This window comes from Vicugna pacos, chromosome 13 (genome assembly GCF_048564905.1).
Source record: "Vicugna pacos chromosome 13, VicPac4, whole genome shotgun sequence".
NCBI classification, from domain to species: Eukaryota; Metazoa; Chordata; class Mammalia; order Artiodactyla; family Camelidae; genus Vicugna; species Vicugna pacos.
This window is the reverse complement of record NC_132999.1, coordinates 26,528,655-26,547,469: the sequence shown is the minus strand read 5'-3', so window position 1 is coordinate 26,547,469 and position 18,815 is coordinate 26,528,655. Positions and strand designations below refer to the sequence as shown.

The 18,815-nt window shown below is 45.0% G+C and overlaps 1 pseudogene; it reads left to right on the top strand.

Annotated features, from left to right (window-relative positions):
* Positions 1-17,299: 17,299 nt before the first annotated feature.
* On the top strand, positions 17,300-17,820 carry LOC140701009 (ferritin light chain pseudogene; annotated as a pseudogene).
* Positions 17,821-18,815: the final 995 nt, after the last annotated feature.

Sequence of the window (18,815 nt, the reverse complement as noted above, 5' to 3'; positions counted from 1 at the left end):
AGCTCGGGGACAGCGGGAGTCCAAAGCAAGGCCAGGAATCATGAAATAAGGTCCACGTGGCAAGAACTAAGGATCTTAGCAACTGCAAGATTTAGAGGGAAGTGAAGGAGCAGAAGCTAGGGGGAGGAATGCAAGCCGTCAGGAACACACAAGGAACTCCAGTGCTTTCTTACAGCCTGACATTTGCTGCAAACTTTCTCTAGCGTCAAGTTGTATATTAATTTCCTCACCTAACATCTAGGCAGCCTTGGCACTTAACACTTGGCACTTAGCCCTTGATCTGCACAACTAGCTTAGCTTCTATTATTATTGCCATTTTAATGAGGAAATTGAATTTCAACGAGGTTCACACGTGATCAAGGCAAGTCTTATCCCAGCTTCTGTCTGATCCACAGGCCCGCGTTCTGGATTGAAGCCCACCCCAAACCACCTTATGCACTGGGCGACCCCGAGCAAAGTCATTCTCTCTTTTCATGTCTATAAAATGAGGATGGAATAAACACTGAGATAATCTTTAGGAAATGATTTCCTCATCAACCGGGAAGCATTATGCAAATTTGAGATCCATGGATTTGTTTATTTGCTTGTTTTTTCACACTCTATTTCACTTTGCACTGAGGCCTGCATGAGACTACACGCAGTGAAATAGCACGATTCAGTCATCAGAACAGCAGTGCACAAGAGATTAAACTCTCCTCTTGACGACTCTTGATGGAGGAAGACTCTGCAGGCACAAACAAAACCTGTGGACTCCAATCTCACATTCACAGAATCACTCGGCAAACCCTTCCTGAGCCCCTGCCCTAGGGCAAAGCTGAGTGCAGTTTAAGCAATGAATAAAGCACAGTCCCTGCCCCCAGGATCTCAGCATCTAGAAGAGATGACAGAGGAATCAACGTGCTCAGCACGACAGACGGGAAAGAAAACCACAGCGAGGTGCAGGCGTGGGGGAGCGACAGAAGGCGCTTCACCCGGGAAAGCGCTCCTGGAGGGAGGCGCTTCTGAGCTGTATCCTGAAAAGGCGGACTGGAGTCTACCAGGCAAACCCTGGGCGTGAACGAGGAGCCAGACACTCACACGCAGAGAGGGGAGCGTGGGTGGGTTGGCTGGGCTGTGGAGCTGCAAGTCACTGGCCTGGCTGAAGCTTCGAGTTGTAGGGGAGAGTAGGAAGTGCATGATGAAGCTCCCAGAGCGAAAATAACTTCCCTGGCTCTGCTCGCGCGTGTCCTCACTCCAGAGCACAGTGAAACACCAGGGAGGCTTCTGGAGCCTTCTAGAGCCTTCTGCCTCATGGAGATCCATCAGCTTCTCTAATCGCTCTGATAGGTAAAGTAGGCCTCAGCCACCTCTTACCTAAACCACATCTCTCTTCCCTTAGAAGCAAAGACAAGCTGAGGGATGTGTCAATCTCCCTCAGCCGAGTGTGTGACAGTCCAGGTCCAAAGCCTGTCATGGCTGCTTCCTTGCTATGCAACATTAGGCACATCGTTTATCTTCTTATGTCTCAGTTTCCTCATCTGTGAAAAGGGTCAATAACAGCACCTGCCACATAGGGTTTGTGTGAGAGTTAAATGAGATAAAACACATAAAGAATAAAGAGCAATGCCTCACACAGAGCAATGATTCAATAAGTGTTCCTTATTATCATTAGTATGATAATTGCCTGCAGCATCAACTTCTACAATTCCAGCCACTTTATTTTTTATTTTTTTTAATTGGAGTATGGTTGATTTACGATGTTTCAGGCATGCATTAAAATGATTCAGTTATACATTTTTTCAGATTCTTTTTTATTATAGGTTATCACAAGGTATTGAATATAGTTCCCTGTGCTGTACAGTAGGTCCTTGTTGTTTATCTGTTTTATATATAGTAGTCTGTATCTGTTAATCTCAAATTCCAAATTTATCCCTCTCCCCTCTTTCCCCTTTGGTAACTATAACTGTTTTCTATGTCTGTGAGTCTGTTTCTGGTTTGTAAATAAGTTCATTTGTATCTTTTTTTTTTTAGATTCCACATATAAGTGATACCACGTGATATTTGTCTTCTTCTGTCTGACTTGCTTCACTTAGTATGATCATCTCTGGGTCCATCCACATTGCTGTAAATGGCATTATTTCATTCCTTTTTATGCCAGCCACTTTATTTTTTATTTCAGCTATTTCCAACGACTAGGGAAATGTGCATAAAGAGTGAGAATGAGAGAAAAATACACGTAAGAATCATTGATTAATATGGGGAAAGAACACAAAAACCCAGACCATAAAGTCTCACGTGGCTGCTATGGTTTAGTTTCAAGTTTGACATCCAGTTTCCTGGCAGCCAAAGCAAAAAGGAGAACCGATCCATAATTACTTTCCCAGGACAGTTCCAAAAGAATTTCTTCCACTAGCTTCACAGGGAGGCACAACGTGATGTACTGAACGTGTTCGCCGTGGGGTCTGGCGTGGTCTGTCTGAGCCGCCCTGAGAAAGTAGCACAGACTGGGTGCCTTAAACAGCAGAAATTTATTAAGATTTATTTTCTCACAGTCCTGGAGGCTAGAAAACCAAGCTCAAGGTGTCAGTAGGGCCGTTTTTCTGATGCCTCTCTCCTTGGCTTATAGATGGCTGTCTTCTACCTTGTCTTCACGTGGTCCTTCCTGTGCGTCTGTGTCCTAATCTGCTCTACTTATAAAAACACCAGTCATCCAGGCCGAGAGCCCGCCCACATGATCTCATTTTACCTTAGTTCCCTCTCTAAAGGCCCTATTTCTAAACACAGACACATTCAGAGGTCCTGGGGGTTAGGAGTTCAACATATAAATCTTGGGGGGATGCAGTTCAACCCATAACAGCATCCCTGAAGCAGAGGCAGGGATGAAGGAACCCAGCTTGACTCTACAAATCTCCCTGACAGTGCAGTCCTCTGATCTTCTGATAGTCTAGCTGATTCCAGAAGAGAACCCAGGGCATCCGGAGAGGTGGATGGACTGTTTACATTCCAAAGATTGGGGTTAGGGGGGAGTATAGCTCAAGCGGTAGAGTGCATGCTTAGCATGCATGAGGTCCTGGGTTCAATCCCCAGTCCCTCCTCCAAAAATAAACAAACAAATAAACTTAACTACCCAAAGATTTGGGGGTGATGATCACATAAAGAGTGAGCCAGTTCTAGGAGGTGAGGGTAGGGTAAGAGAAACAGAGACCCAAATTTCCACTGTGAGCCTGGAGAGTGTTCAGTCCTGGGTGCTGGGTAAGGAACCTTTAAAAGGGTAATGTTTTTTGGCACATTACTCTAGCAGGGGTGTGTGGCTAAGATAACGGGGAAAGTGGTTAAGAGTGGGTTGTAATTCCCTAGGTCAAGGATGCAGGTCTGGGCCATGGGCCACGTCATTGGAGACAGATGCCAGGAGATGGGTCCGCCTCGTGCAACCCAGTTCACAGTTCCAGTTCAGGAAAAGTCTCCACTGGGTTGATAGTTGGAGAGAGGTGGAGAGGATGATGACTGGGACAGGCTCGGGGAAGAGGATTCACATTTTCAGTCAGAAAGGATCTATGTCAAAGCCTCTGGAATAAGAGAGCCCACCTGATCTACTCTGTGTTGCTGTGGGCCCTGCCTTCCTTTATTTTTATAAGAGATAAGAATAGTGACTAACTCTGTGTCCAGCACAGAGATGCTCAGTAAGGGGCACAAAGCACATAGGACCTTAAAAGCAGAGACCTTTTTCCAGCTGGATGCAGGAGAAACGTGGCAGAGGGAAGGGTCAGACAGAAGATTTGGAGTGTAAGGACTTGACACGTTGCTTATTTTGAAATGGAGGCAGGGGGCAGTGACACAAGGACTCCAAGTGGCCCCTAGAAGCTGAGAATGACTCCCAGCCAACAGTCAGAAAGGAAACGGCAGCCCCAGTCCTCCAGCCACAAGGAACTGAATTCTGTCAGCAACTTGAAAGAGCTTGGAACGAGATCCCTCTCCTGTGGCTCCAGAAAAGAAGACAGCATGACCAGCCCCTTGATTTCCGCCTTGGGAAGCCCGGAGCAGAGCACCAACTGGGCCAGGCTATGCTCTTTTGAAATAATAAATGGGGATTACTTTTAAGGCACTAAACATTCAGTAATAGAAAATGGAAAATCCTCAACAGCCTTGAAAAGAACGAGTCACTCTAATTCCCATTTTGCTGATGAGAAACTGAGGCAAAGAGTAGTTGGACTCATTCAAGGTCACACCACGAGCAGGTGGCAGAGCGACTTGATCCAGTCTGATGCACAAGCCTTTGTTCCTAGAGACAGCCCCTGGTGCATAGTAAGTACTCAATAAATATCTGTGAGATAAATGGATGGAGGGAGAGATGGATGAGTAGAGGGAAATGGTGGGTGTGAAGATGATGAGGACATAAAAAGCACGGTCACTTGTGTTACATTAAGCAGATCTAAATCCGCCATTTCAAGAATAGTCTGAGACACTCAAAAGGTACAAGCTCCCAGTCACAAGATAAGTCAGTACTAGGCATGTAATGTGCACGGTAAGTATCATTAACCCTGCTGTGTGTTACACATGAAAGTTGTTAAGAGAGTAAATCCTGGGTTCTCATCCGAAGAAAGAACAATTTTTTTCTATTTCTCTAATTTTGTATCTACAAGAGATGATGGCTATTCACTAAACTCATTGTGATGATCACTTATAATGTATATAAATCAAATTATTATGCTGTACACCTTAAACTTATTCAGTGCTGTATGTCAATGACATCTCAATAAAGCTAGAAGGGGAAAAAAAGACGTTTAAAAAAAATAAAGTAGCCTGGAGAATAAAAGGCAATCTGTCAATATGAGGAAAGAACACTGGACCAGGAGACCTGTATTCCATGCCTGGTTTTCCAATTTATCTTCCATGTGACTTAGGCCAATCTCTGCACTGCTCCTAACCTCAGTTTCCTTGTCTATTAAATGGAGATGATAAACCCAGTATGGTTTCCCCATTACAGGCACCATGAAGCTCCCATGGGATGAGGAGCTGGAAAAGTCGTTTGTAAACCACGCTCTACCATCCATTCATCCATCTGGTCATTAACACATACCTGAGTGCCTACCCTGTGTGAGACGTGCTGGGGGTGCAGCAGTGAGTGGGGCAGAGCCTGTCCTAAAGGTCACCAGCCTTGTCATGGCCACATGGGCAAAAAATGTTCTTGGAAAACTAGATGAGATGTGCTTAAGGTCAAATTAGACCAAGAGAACAGTGTGATCAACTCCACATGGTGTGTATGTGCTGGGCTGGTGGCGGGGGAGGAGGGGTCCAGGAAGACTTCCCAGTAGAGGTTACATTTGGGCCACTTCCTGAAGAAGTAGGAGTTGGCTAAGTGTATGTGGGAAGGGAGGACCTTTCAGCCAAAAGGAACAGCCTTTCAAAGCCATCTGTGTCCTGTTCAGAAAGCCACCAAGAACTCTGTTGGGCCATTAAGGATGGTCCCGGTGTCCCCTCCTCCTTTCCTTCCAGCACGTGTCAGGACAGCAGTGCCCTGCCTCTCGGAAGTTAGATGGGGCCCAGGACTGGTGTTGGCTGATGAAATGTGAGAAGTGACTGCTGTCATTTCTGTAAGCCACATATGTGATTTTAAATTTTCTAGTAACCACTTTAGCCACATACTTAAAAAAAAAAAAGAGAGAGAGAAACAGATGAAATTACTTCTAATAATATATTTAACATTTGAACCTAATATATTCAAATATTATCATTTGCCATGTAATCAATATAAAAACATTAGTGAGATAGTTTATATTCTTTTTCACATGACGTGTCTGAGTTGTGACAAGTGTGTACTTTACACTTACAGAACATCTCAGCTTGGACTAGACCCTTTTCAAATGCTCAGTAGCTATATGTGGCTGGTAGCTGTCCTACTGGGGAGCGCTGGTGTAACTGGGGAGGCTCCACGACCCTCGGCTGGAGAGTAAGACATGGAGCAGGGGCCCAGTGAACACTCGGTGAACAGGGAGCGTAATCGGGACACGAGCCATAGATTCCGTAAGCCACAGAGATTGTCTGTTACTGGAACACAGTTTTAACCATCTCAAGCTTCGTGTTGCTAGAGTATAAAGCAAAACCAAAGGAGGCTAGAAAGTGAGGCAGGAGTCAGTGAACCAAAGGCCTTTTATGAGATACTCAGGCCTTCGAATTTTATCCTGAAGGAAAGGTAACCGATCTTCCAACACCATTCAGATCTGCTGGGCTGTACTGGAGAGAGGAGATGTCAACAGGGGGCTGGTGCAACATCCCGGCAGTGAGGCCTGGTCCTGGGACAGATGAAAGCTCAAACAGAAGGATACAATATGCTGCCTCCATTGACATACAAACAGAGCAGCTGACTCCAGGTCAGGTCAAAAGGGAGTTTCCTGGCCCACCAGTGAGGGCACCATCAGCCTGGCCTCCTACACTCTGCTGGGGCTTCAGCTTCATCATGTAGCCAATGGCTGGGAGGAATTATTCCACAGCTCCGTCCCAGTGGAAGGCTTTGCCCTGACGAAGGATTGTGGATCTGTTTCAAGGTCATTTTTCACATGCCAAGGTCATTTTTTTCCTTATTTTCCTTCTCGCTCAGGCCAGACTTCAAAACCTCCAGCTTTTCAAAGCACTCCAGCTGAGGTGGGGTTATTTCCTGCCTGTACTTTTTCCCCCACAAATGATACACTATAAAGAAGAGATAAAAAGGGGGGGGGGGAAGCAGTGATTGGATAATTCTGCACCATCCACAGAGAGGGAACCTTGGACTGGGGTGAATAGGGAAGCCATGCAAATAGATTGATGTTGATTTGAAGTCAGCGCATCAAAATACATTCTGTAGATCCAAACTATTGGATTTTGAGAATTCCACTTGTTTATCTTTTTAAGCAGGAGTCGGGGCACACAATTTGAGCCTGCATTACCATAAAGAACTTTTTTTTTGAGTGCAGGTTTGTAGATGGTGAGTTTGCTCAATTTTCATTTGTCAGAAAATGTCATTATTTCACCTTCATTCTTTTTTTTTTTTTTTTTGGAGGGGCTGAGGGGCAGGTAATTAGGTTCATTTACTTTTTAAAGGAGGTACTGGGGTTTGAAGCCAGGACCTCGTGCGTGCTACGCATGCGCTCTGCCGCTGAGCTTACACCCTCCCCCCACCATGAAGAACTCTTTAGGAAACATTTTGGTAAAATGAGAGTCAGCCGTGAGAAAGATGCGTTTAAAAACGACTTTAAGCCTTTTCTCTGAGACTTTTCTACAGGAGAATGTCTATCGCAGTGGTTTTCAGGCTCTTCAATCAGCCCTGGCCATCCCAGTAGGAGGCAGAGCCCTCTCACAGGCACCTAGTCATCAGAGATTATTTGTTGACTGCTATGCAATGAAGTCTGAGTTCCACTTCATCCGCCACTAACTTGCTGTGTGATCTCAGGCAAATTGAATACCTTCCTAAGCCTTGGTTTCCCCATTGATAAATTGAGGGCAATGATCCCTACCAGCCAGAGCGGTTGTGAGGACTGAGTGGAACATCTGGCATGTTGGCTGATGTTCCATCAAACTCAGTTCTTTACCCGGGTAAAGAAGTACCTGGGCTTGGGGCCGATGGACTTAGGCTAGACATCTTGCTCTGTCCCTCCCTCGTCACACAGCCTTGGACAACTCACGCACATCATTGTCTATATTCTATAAAATGGGATGACAGAACTTTTCCAATTAAACCGCATAATCACCTGACATTCAGTTTTGTTTTCATCCTCTAGAAAGCTGTCAGAGGCAAGGATTAAACTGCTGGTACTTCAAGCTGGAGGTGCAACCAAGCCAGGCCAAGGTGAAGAAGAAAAGCTGGAGTGAATAGAGGAAACTTGTAAACTCATGCAACGTGTAGGTTGCTCTGATACCACCAAAGAGCTGTTCAGCCTGCAAATGCACATTCATTTATTCAGCTTCTGTGACTTTTCAGAGCAGTTCCGAGCAGACCCGCAACTCAGCATGCCGCAGAAGGGAGGGAGGAGAGAAATGGATCCGCCTTGCTTCTCCTGGTCTCCTTTTCCCATTGATCAAGGTTTACCCCATGGGGATCTAACTCCCCACACCTCTGAGTCATATCATTTGGCCCCTCAATAGCTGATCAGGAAGCACTTCATCTATCCCAGGGCAAAGGTACATCCGCGTGGTCCAGCTTGGCCTGGAGGCCATGTAGACCGGGAAGGCCTGGGCCTTCTGACCCCAGAGAGCTCAGTGAGCTGTCACCATGGTGGCCCCAGAACACCCCAGCCCCTTCATGTTGTGCTCTACCCCTGGGCAGGGGAGGAGGTGGCATCAGTGGCACAGAGCAGGAGTCAGATTTGAATTTTTAAGACATTTTGAAAGCTTCAATGGGACCTGTCCATTTTAGAAATGAGGAATTGGAGGCCCAGCGAGGGAACTGGACTTCCCTAAGTCACATAGCTGCCACTGTCCAAGTCCCTTAGACCTGAGCTCCTCCAGCTCTGTATTCCTCAATCTGCCTGGCAGTCTTGTTGAAAGGAGATTCTTCTCCAGTTGGTCTGAGCTGAGACAGAGGCGGGGGGACCTGTGGACTGCATTTTGTGTAGCAGGGCTTCAAACTGCCAAGAGCCACCTTGAAAATCCACACTGAGCACCGCATAAATGAGACTTCAGTATGTTTCCTTCTTAATCCAGAATGGTCCCCTGTGCCCATCACTTGCTTAATGTATATAAAACAGATAAACAACAAGTTCATACTGTATAGCACAGGGAACTATATTCAATATCTTGTAGTAACTTATGGTGAAAAAGAATATGAAAACGAATATATGTGCGTTCATGTATGGCTGAAGCATTGTGCTATACACCGGAAATTGACACAACACTGTAAACTGACTATACTTCAATTAAAATATATATACATATACATAAAGACAGTTTAATGCTCCACTCTTCTTTCTTGGCTAAGATTTTGGCTACTCTCTATCACTTAAGCGATGTCACATGAAGCCGTGCTGAGTACACACGCCCCCCTGTACAACTTGGGCCCAGAATCCTCCATCCACAGGCGCTCTTTGGGGGCAGTGCCTCTAATGGGCTCCACCCAGCTTCTTTTGTGTGCAGATCAAACCGATGAGAGCCCAAGTGTTCTAAGCACTCTCCACTGTGCCTCCCAGCCTTAATTCTAAGGTTTAATGAGGCCGAAGGGGATTTGCAGGGCACAAGAATATTTTTGTGCTGGAACACATACTTGTTCTCAAAAAAAAAAAAACACAAAGCTTACATTCAAACAGGAATACTCTGGTTTCCTAAAAATCACAACCAAAATAGACTTTCTTTCCTGTTTACTCTACATATGAATCAGATTGTGTTTCAGAATTACTGGATGAATGACCAGAAACAGATCTGAAAGTATTTACTAAATGCCTACCATCCTCACTAGTGGAGCAGAGAGCACAGGATGGGCTAGAAGTAGCTGTGAAAGAGAAACTGAGTCACTGAAGGGGAAACAGAAGGAGAAAGAAGAGCTGGGTGTGGGCTGGGGGGCCGTGGGGATTAGATCTCCCAAGCTCTTTGTTCACCGTGACCTAGAGCGGACGGCTTCACAGAGGCCGGGCTGCTTCATGGCTGAGATGCGGAGCTCTGCAGTCCAACCACATCATCCAGACTTAATTACACACTTATTGTATGTGTGATCTGGAGCAAGTTATTAAGCTTCTTGGTTCCTTGGTTTCCCCAGCTGTAACCTAGGAATAATAATAGTCCCCATCTCGTAGAGTTGGCCTAAGTGTTAAATGAGTTAATCATTTGACCATAAGCCATTTAAAATTTTCCCACCCCAGAGTAAGCACCCAACAAACATTAGCCAGATGATGACTGCTGAAACTGCACCACTTTGCCTCCCACTCAAGAAATCACACTGGAACGCGAGCAAGAGTGGAAAGAGAAAGGAAGTCAGTAAATTTGAGGAGACTGAAATCACAGCAAACATCTTTTCCAGCCACAGAGGAATCTATTACAGATACAGCAAATAAGTATTTATGCTAAGTTTATCAGGAACCAAGATTTTTAGTGTATGAGAAAAAGAGACAAGTATTAAATTCAATGAAGTCGAACTTTATATTACTATATTCAGACTGTCAGTGATTAGCTTGGATTCATGATTTTTTAAAATAGATATTTTCCAGCTCTCCCCACTAAAAGGGCCCAGAAGCAACCACAGTCTCATGGCAGTGAGCATCCCTAGCAAAGTGTGTCTTATAAAGACCACTCCCCTCCAGAAGACACAGGGACTCCTCTGAGACGTGGATAACGATTAAGATCTGGAGCAAAAATTGTCCAGGGACTTCTTGTACCAGAATGTAGGGAAACTATCACAGAGTCCCGAGGATGTGATGAAAGGAATCATGGCCAATGTCTTGGAATATGCTGTGTATAAAACCCATGTGCTCAGAATGGTACCCAGTAGAAAAACAACCTCAACGCTCACAGTGTTCACCATTAGTGGTAACTGGGCACCAACTCCTAACTGAACATCAGCCATCAAAGGGACAGAACCATTGATCCTGCCTCTCCTCAATGAAAAATGTCTGGGGGTAATCAGATATTCATGGTGTGTGAGCATAAAGGGTCCTTACAGAAGGATCCCAGCCAAAAAATGTGAAAGGATGACAGAATTAGAAGGGCCCGTCTTCAACCCCTAACAAAATAATTGATTCAAGCAGAGATTGTCTGTGGTTGAAACCATTAGATGAAAGTTTCAAGGAAAATTTGGAATGGAGGTATCAGACGGTCGCCATCCAAAACCCTTGATTTAAATTAGCATCGTTGAAACTGTACTATCAGAGTTTCTAGGCCTTCTAATGTGATGCAGCATGAGGTACACAGCACCAACAATGAAATGCCCTTGAAGAAAACTTGGACTTGAATCCCATCAAGACTTTAGAACTGGCTTCTAGCCTACCGTAAATAGAAAGGGTAGAGAAACCAGTTCAATGACACCACAAGGGAGCAAACAAATTCAGAATGTGGGATTTTTTTATAAGACCTGGTTTCTTCAGTGAGAAAAAACGGCAGAAAAAGGGAGGGATCAGGGAAAGGGGCCAGGGAAGAAGGGCTGCTCTAGATCACAAGAGACTTAGGAAACACAACTGAACGCAGAATGTACGGATTTTATTTAGATCTTAATGTAAACAAAAGTAACATAACATTCTTGAGATAATTGCAGAAATTTGAATACGATCCAAAGGCATTATAATGAATTTCTTTAGGTACAATGATAGCCCCATGGTTAGCTCAGAAAATGCCCATACTCCTATAATAGGTACCCTGCACTGTTCATAAGTGAAATGACATGAGATCTGGGATTTGAAAAAGCAAACAACCGGGTGGAGTTGGTACAGGGGAGGGGATGAAGCGAGAGAGGCGAAGTCCTGGTACCTAGAACACACTGGTTATACGGAGCTCATTACACTGCTTTAAGTATTATGCTACACTATTATTGTAGCATTATTATTATAGTCTCACCACTTTTATGTAGGAAAAAGTTTTGTAATAAGAATATTTTTAAATACCATGGGAAAAAAATCTAGAATCAGACTTTATATACATTTGGTTAAAAATATTTCCATTCTTTTTTTTAAACTAATAGCCAAAAAATTCCCTGTTCCATCACCCACCACCATGCCCAGGTATCACACCTGGTCACCACTCAAGCTGCATGTACGTCACCCCTCAACTGGTTTCTTCAATAAGAAAAATGGCATAAAAAGGGAGGGATCAGCGTAGTGTTTGAAAAAACTGGTTCGATCAGTTGGAGTGAAATGAGGATGTTCGTCTGTCACCCACCAGACTGTGGCTTGGGAGAGGAGCTGTGCCTTGCTCAGCACTGAACCCGCAGCACTGGTACACAGCCAGTGCTCAGAGAAGACCCACATAATTAGTGGATACTCACAGGAGTCAACCAGAGATTGTTTAAGAGGCTGATCCTGGACATTAACACTAGAAGTTCCGATGCAGAAAGTCTGTGTGGGGTCTGGGAAGCCTTCATTTTTAGTAAGTTTTCCAGTGATTCTCAGGCACACGGTTTGGAGCCCACGCCTTGAGACGCACGTATTTATCTGGCCTCTATTAAATAGTCGTGTGGGACAGCTTTCTAGGGGAGCGCAGGAATACGCAACGTCAATAAACAAATGGATGCAGTTTCTTGCACGTATGCAGTCACACTCATGGGCTTCAGAGGCTCTGAGTCCTGAGGTTAAGTGACGAGAAGGGCTGAGGAGTAAACGCCAAGGGAGCAGAGCAGCTTCAAGGGCAGCTTTGATTTCAATTTCAATTTTATTTAAATGGAAACTTCTGCAGGAGTCAAAAGCAAAGCTTCTTGATTGCGGACAGAGCGGCCGTGGATAAATACAAATCCGAGCTTGCCAGCCGGCTTTGTGAGAGGGATAAGGAGCACAGGGCACTAACTAGCGTGAATACACAAGGCACGTGCTTATCATAAGACTTAAATCAATATGGGCTTCCTCAGAGTCCAGCTTATAAAACGTCTCATTCACTCCCATCAGCCCCACAGGGATCTGTTTGAATCTGCCTGCTCATTGGTTGCAGTAATACTATTTCCACACAATTGCCCAGCCTGTGCCAATATATTGTTAGTGGTGGGTAGTTAGTTTCCTCATGAGACTAGAAGTGCCCATGACATCTCTATCCAAAAGCAAATGAATAAAATCTAGGGAAAAACTAAGAGCAAAACTTTAAAATACCTCCACTGGCAACAAGTTGAAACCTAAAAGAAGAAATGTAATGACCAGTAGTGTTAAAATATGCAAAAACTGGGCTTTACCAATCATACAACAGAATAACGTGTCACCTTGTTTGCTAGGTCTGTTAAAAGGCAGATATACCCACATACTCTCCAACTGACTATCTTTCCTACAGTAGTAGAAAGAAGAAAATAACCCTTGAAATACGATTTCTTGAGTCTCACTGTCCTTACCTAATGGGCAAAATAATAGGTCCTGCCATGAAGAGTTGTGCAGGGTTTCCAGGTATGGCTGTGCGGGAGAAAACTAAATGAGATTGTTTGCTCATCAGATTATTTATTGACTGACTACCATGTTGCAGTGAAAGACTGTGGATATATGTAAAGCACTTTACGCCATGCTTAGCACATAGTATATGCACAAAAAACTGGTGGCTCTTATTATTATGATTAAGCCCAGTTGTAATGACCCTGGTTATCCATCCTGCATCTAGAAACAGAAACTGCACCTGCTTTTAAAGTCTCAACAATAGGAGGTCCTGTGCTGGGCTGCTAGAGTTAGCACATCGTAAACGTCTTCAGAGCTCTTTCCTTATCGAGTGTCATTGAGAGTTCTCAGGGTGGTGTCCACTGCCAGACTTCTTAGGACAATCAAGTGTCTGCAAAATCAAGTTACAATTAAGTCCCTGACTGGATCAGCTTTCATAGAAATTCCTCACTTCTCAGCTTCTAAACCCTGTTAGCCTGTGACACACAATCTAGCACTTAATTTTTTACCATCTTGGAGTAGAAAGAACATTTAAGATTAAATTAAAAGGTATTAGCTGAGAGCCTCGGCTTTTTGGAGTCAGACAGTCCTATGTTCAAACCCCTAATTTTCTGACCTTGGGATGTTATTTTGTTTCCTCAAAAGTTCAGTGCAGTACAGTGATGATTTAATGAGATGGTTATGTACCTCGCAGGAACTCACTAAATGGTAGTGGTCAAAAGAAGTAACTGCTCACTGGTTCACAGCCGGTTGTTAGAAGGTCCTCCACGAATTGAGCCAGAAATTTCCTTCTTCTAACTCTGTTCTTCCCAGTGGTCTTAAGTCTGCCCCTTGAAGGAGCACACAGACAGTTTACTTCCTATCTGTCTCTAGGAACATGCTTCAGACAGTTGGAGATAGCAATGATGTCTCCCTAGCGTCACCAACCATCCTGGTTTGCCCAGGACTCAGGCATTTCCTGGGATACAGGACTTTCAGTGCTAAATTCGGGAAAGATCCAGATGAACCAAGATGGTTGGTCATCCTGTCTCCCTCTCTGTTCTCCTTCAGCCTAAAATATCCCCGTGATCTTCAAACATTGCTTTTTGTTAGATGCAGGATGGATACCCTGGACCACATGCATGGTCCCGTCAGCATCCTTTCCTCCCTCCTTATTGGCATTATCCTTTTGTCAGTGTTCTTCTCAGTGTATAGCACAGAAATATTTATGCTGCAGCACAGACGTGGAAGGTTTTCTCTTGTGATATGTGACATCAACTCTTCCTTTATCTTCCCCATTTCAGGTGCAAAGATCCTTCTCCTACGTTCACCGGTCAGCATGTGCATGGCCCCTGTGTTTCTCTATTCCTTGTTGTCTGCATTCTGACTTTTATTTCTCTCTCCCCAGTAGGCTCTCATTCGAATGTGGGAAAGATTAGACGAGGGTTTACGTCACTGCCAGTCACGTAGCTGTTTTTACGCATGTCTGTTTCAATTTGCATAAATGGTGTAATGCTATAAACTTCATTTTCTTTTTTTTTTTTAACTGAAGTCTATTGTTAAGATCTGTCCATATCAGCATTTGGACATCTATTTCCTTGACTGTAAGTGCTGCATAGGATTCCTGAGTCTACATCCAGCTCATTTTCTAAATCCATCCCCTCAACAATGGTAAACAGGAGACCTCCTCCCCCCCAGCTGCTACCTGTCACATTCTGATGAACATCCTCATTCACATCCTCTTTATGAGAAATTCTCCTGGATCAGTTTCCCTTGCCAGATGCTCCTGGAACTAGTTTAGCCAAAAGGGGATCTAATGGAGAGAATTCTTATTTTTAAACGGTTGGAAGAAAAGCAGGATTTAGGCTGAACTTCCAAGAATGACCCCTGGAACTACACAGCAGGACTGGCCCACCAGGGAGCAATGGGGCCGGGGGAAACCAACACCGCCTCCCTGAAGCCAGGATGCCCGTGGCCCAGCTTCTCAATATTCACCACATTATGACTGGGTATCAGGACCTCTGCTACATCTTCTGAAAAATAAACTGCCAAGATCTACAAGTCTTCGTGACCACACACCCCAAATAACAGACAGCAGAAATAAGACCTCTGTCTCATGATAACAACTTCCACCTTCCGAATATCACATCCATCCGTTGCCTAGAGGACGTTAGGTCATTCATGGAACCTGGACAATAAGGGCATCTGGAAAGTATCCATTTTTCCCTTTCTAACCCCCAGAGTCAGGAAGGCTCATTTTAAGTGAGGCAGAAGGAAGCTGAGGGAACCAGTCTACAGAATTTGCCACAAACCAAGAGCATGACTGATGGGTCATGGGCATATACAAACTTAACTTGTTCAAGTCGTGCCAGATTGTGCCACAGAATGACTACCTCTGTCTGCACGTCCACCAGCTGTGCATGAGGGGTCCCGAGCCCCCTTCCCTGACGACGCTTGGCGTTACATAGCTAAAAAATGTTTGCCAACCTAGTGTCAATGCCAAAGTCAAAAGCACATTTTTAGCACCCCACTCCGGTGTTGGAGCTGATTGAATCTGATTTCGAACAATCTTTCCTATTGTTTCTGACATGAGCTGCTACCAAACTAATTTTCCTTAAGCCAGTATTTCCATTATACAGGGAAACTTAAATTCTGGACTTGATATTTATCTTTTAAAAATTTCAGTAGCTAGTATTAGCCCAGGGCCCTGGTCTGCCAAGATGACTTTAAAATCTTTTTACTGTTGTCTATTTTTTAATGGCCCCTTTCAACTTTGAGAGTCAAAAGGAAGGAAAAGGGTGTCAATCTTCGATCTGACACATGAGAAGCTCAGAGAAGCTAAGTAACTTGCTCAAAGGCACCCAGTGATAAGTGGAAGAGGCTTGCTTTGAACCAGGCACACCTGAAAGCAAAGCCTTTCACATGCAGCGTCACGTCATGCTTTGCAAAATCACCAAGCCCATGAGGTATCCGAGGATGAGTCCAGACTCCTGGTTTAACAATTTAAAACATTATTTTCAAAATTACAATAGTCCCTTTTCTGGCCTTTATAAATAAGTTCTAATGAAAAGACATCAAATTTAACCTAATGGAAAATGTTCAAAACCTTAAAAGATATTATTGCCAAAATGAGTTTCTGATTTTAAATGGTTCACAAGGAGGAAAATGTGTTTTTCTGTGACCTCCATGCTTTTGCACCTGCTGTTCACTGGAAATCTCCTTTCTCCATCTGGACAACTCTTGCTCATCCTCAACACCCAATTCAAGGTGATCTCTACTGTTTTGTCTGCTCTGATCCCTTCAGAGAGAGATTTAAATCTAGGCACCTTGATTCCAGAACCCACCCTATTCACCCTTATATGCAAAAATTAGTGTGGGGAGAAACACAAAAACAAACCCACAATATGATGGGATTCACCTTATAAAAGAGGTAACAGAAAGGCACAAAGGGCACAGAGAGGAAGAAGCACCTGATTCAGCTGAGACAGTCATGGGAGATTTTCAGAGGAAGTGACTATAGTGAACTGACTTTTGAAGGAGCAGTGGGATTTGCCAAGTAGACAAGGAGGAGAGAGAATTTCAAGCAGAGAGAACAGCAAAGGCAGGGAGGAATGAAAGAGCATCTTTCCCCTACGAGCAAAATGATATGCTCTTCCCCCTCCAAACATCAGTCAATTAAAGGGCAGTTTTTAAATAACTCCGGATCTTAGAAATTATCTTTGTAGTCAATTTTTATCTTACCCTTAAAGATTAAAAAAAACAAAACTAGCTCGTTATCACTAATAAATCAATGGTAGAGCTAAGCTTGATGGTGTTTCCCCAAGTCCTCTGATGACAAGAATTTTCTGGGGCTCTTGTTAAAAACATAGCTTCCTGGACCCCCTGGAGCTTCTTGTTCAATGGGTCTGCGATGAAGCCAGAAAGTTGTAATACTTAGCTAGTGCCACCAGGAGATTCCCATCAACAGGGAAGCTGGGCGAACACTGTCCTAGCGCGGGCCCTGACGTTCAGCACTCCTCCAACAGCTCTTTGCAGAGGAGTAAACTCCAGCACGGCAGTCTTCCTGGTCAGTTAGTAATTAAATCATGTGAGCCACTGCCCTGGATAACTCGAGAATATATTTCCTTATAGAATGTGATCGTGAGCAATGTACTCAGTGGTCCCGCAGATCTGTCTCTTGCTTCAACAGTGTTTGGATGAAACAGACCCAGGGACACCCCTTCCTCCCTTATTTCCAGTTGCAACTTTCAGAACCAGCCACTCTGCTACTCTCAGCCTCCGGGACCAGCAAACACTATTTTTTGAGCTTAGCTCCTTATTGCCAATCAACCATGAGCTCCCAGATCCGTCAGCGTTACTCCGCGGAGGTGCAGGCTGCCGTGACCTGTCTGGTCAACATACATCGGGGGTCTCCTACACCTACCTCTCTCTGGGCTTCTGTTTCCACTGCGAGGACGTGACTCTGAAGAGCGTGGGCCATTTTTTCCAAGAACTGGCCGAGAAGTGTCAGGGTACCCAGCATCTCTTGAAAATGCAAAACCAGTGCCGCGGCCACATCCTCTTCCAGGACATGCAGAAGCCTTCCCGAGAGGTGTGGGGTAAAACCCATCACATGCTGGAAGCCTCTGCTCATGGAGAAGAACCTGAACCAGGCCCCTTTGGATCTGCCCGCCCTGGGTTCTGCCCGTGCTGACCCCCAGCCCTGTGCCTTCCGGGAGAGCCACGTCCTGCGTGAGCAGGTGAAACGCAACAGGAAGATGGCAACCACCTGACTCACCTCCGCAGGCTGCCTGGTGCCCGGGCGGGGCGGGGCGAGTATCTCTTGGAAAGGCTCGCCCTCAAGCATGGCTAGGAGCCTCTGGAACGCAAAGGCCTTTGAAAAGCCCCTGTGGTGTCCAGGCTTCTACCTGAAGCCTCTCTCTGCTGCCACAAAGCAGCTTTTTAACCACCCTGGAGCCCTCACCCCAGCCTTGGACCAAATGGAAACAATAACGTTCTTTTGCAGAAAGAAACTAACGGGACATTGGCAACCTTGTACCACATTTCTCTTTCTAATCCCAGTGCCTGACACTCTTCCTGCAGGGTCTCGTCCAGTCCCCGCAACAGTCCTGCCAGGTGGATATTTGTCTACATCGTGCACATTTGGAAACCGAAACCCAGGAGCTTTGGGAAACTTGTAGGTCATGCAGCTCATCGCAAGCAGCCAAATTGGAATTTGAAGCCAAATCCGTCCGAATCCAGACCCATGTTCTTCCCATTAATCTGGCTTCTGGAAGGGTCTATGGCAGATTCTGTTCTCACAAAGTCAAGCTATACAAACGTCTAGCCATAATTGAAGTCTGCGTGACTTCACTCAGAATCTCCCCACTTTAGGTTGACCTTTCGCTGACCTCTCCTCCCCCACCCCACCTGCTTCACCCCAAGAAGCCATCCTGTTTTCTCCTGGCCACTCCGCTGCAGTTTTCCACCTGGATTATTTGTGTCTATAACAAGCAAGGCCACACCAACGTCTGGCATGGAAAGAAGCGTGAGCCTTCGTTCCTGAGGTAATGAGACCTTTTTTTTCCAAGTTCCTTCCTCCAAAGTTCATGAACTTAATAAAAAATAAAATAAGACCAGCTCTATTACAGCCCAGACCTCTGCTGCAGGAAACCAGGGCTGCCTGAGTAAAGGCAGTGCCCGGATGAAAAAAAAAAATGTATTCAGTGATCAGAACTGTCTTCATCTTCTATTGACCCAATGTAGAGAAAGACGCAGGGGAGGCAGCCCAGCCTGTATCTGAGATCTCTGCTTCCACACTGCAGGGGACATGTCACACGGGCAAAGTGGACCTTAACATAGAGATGT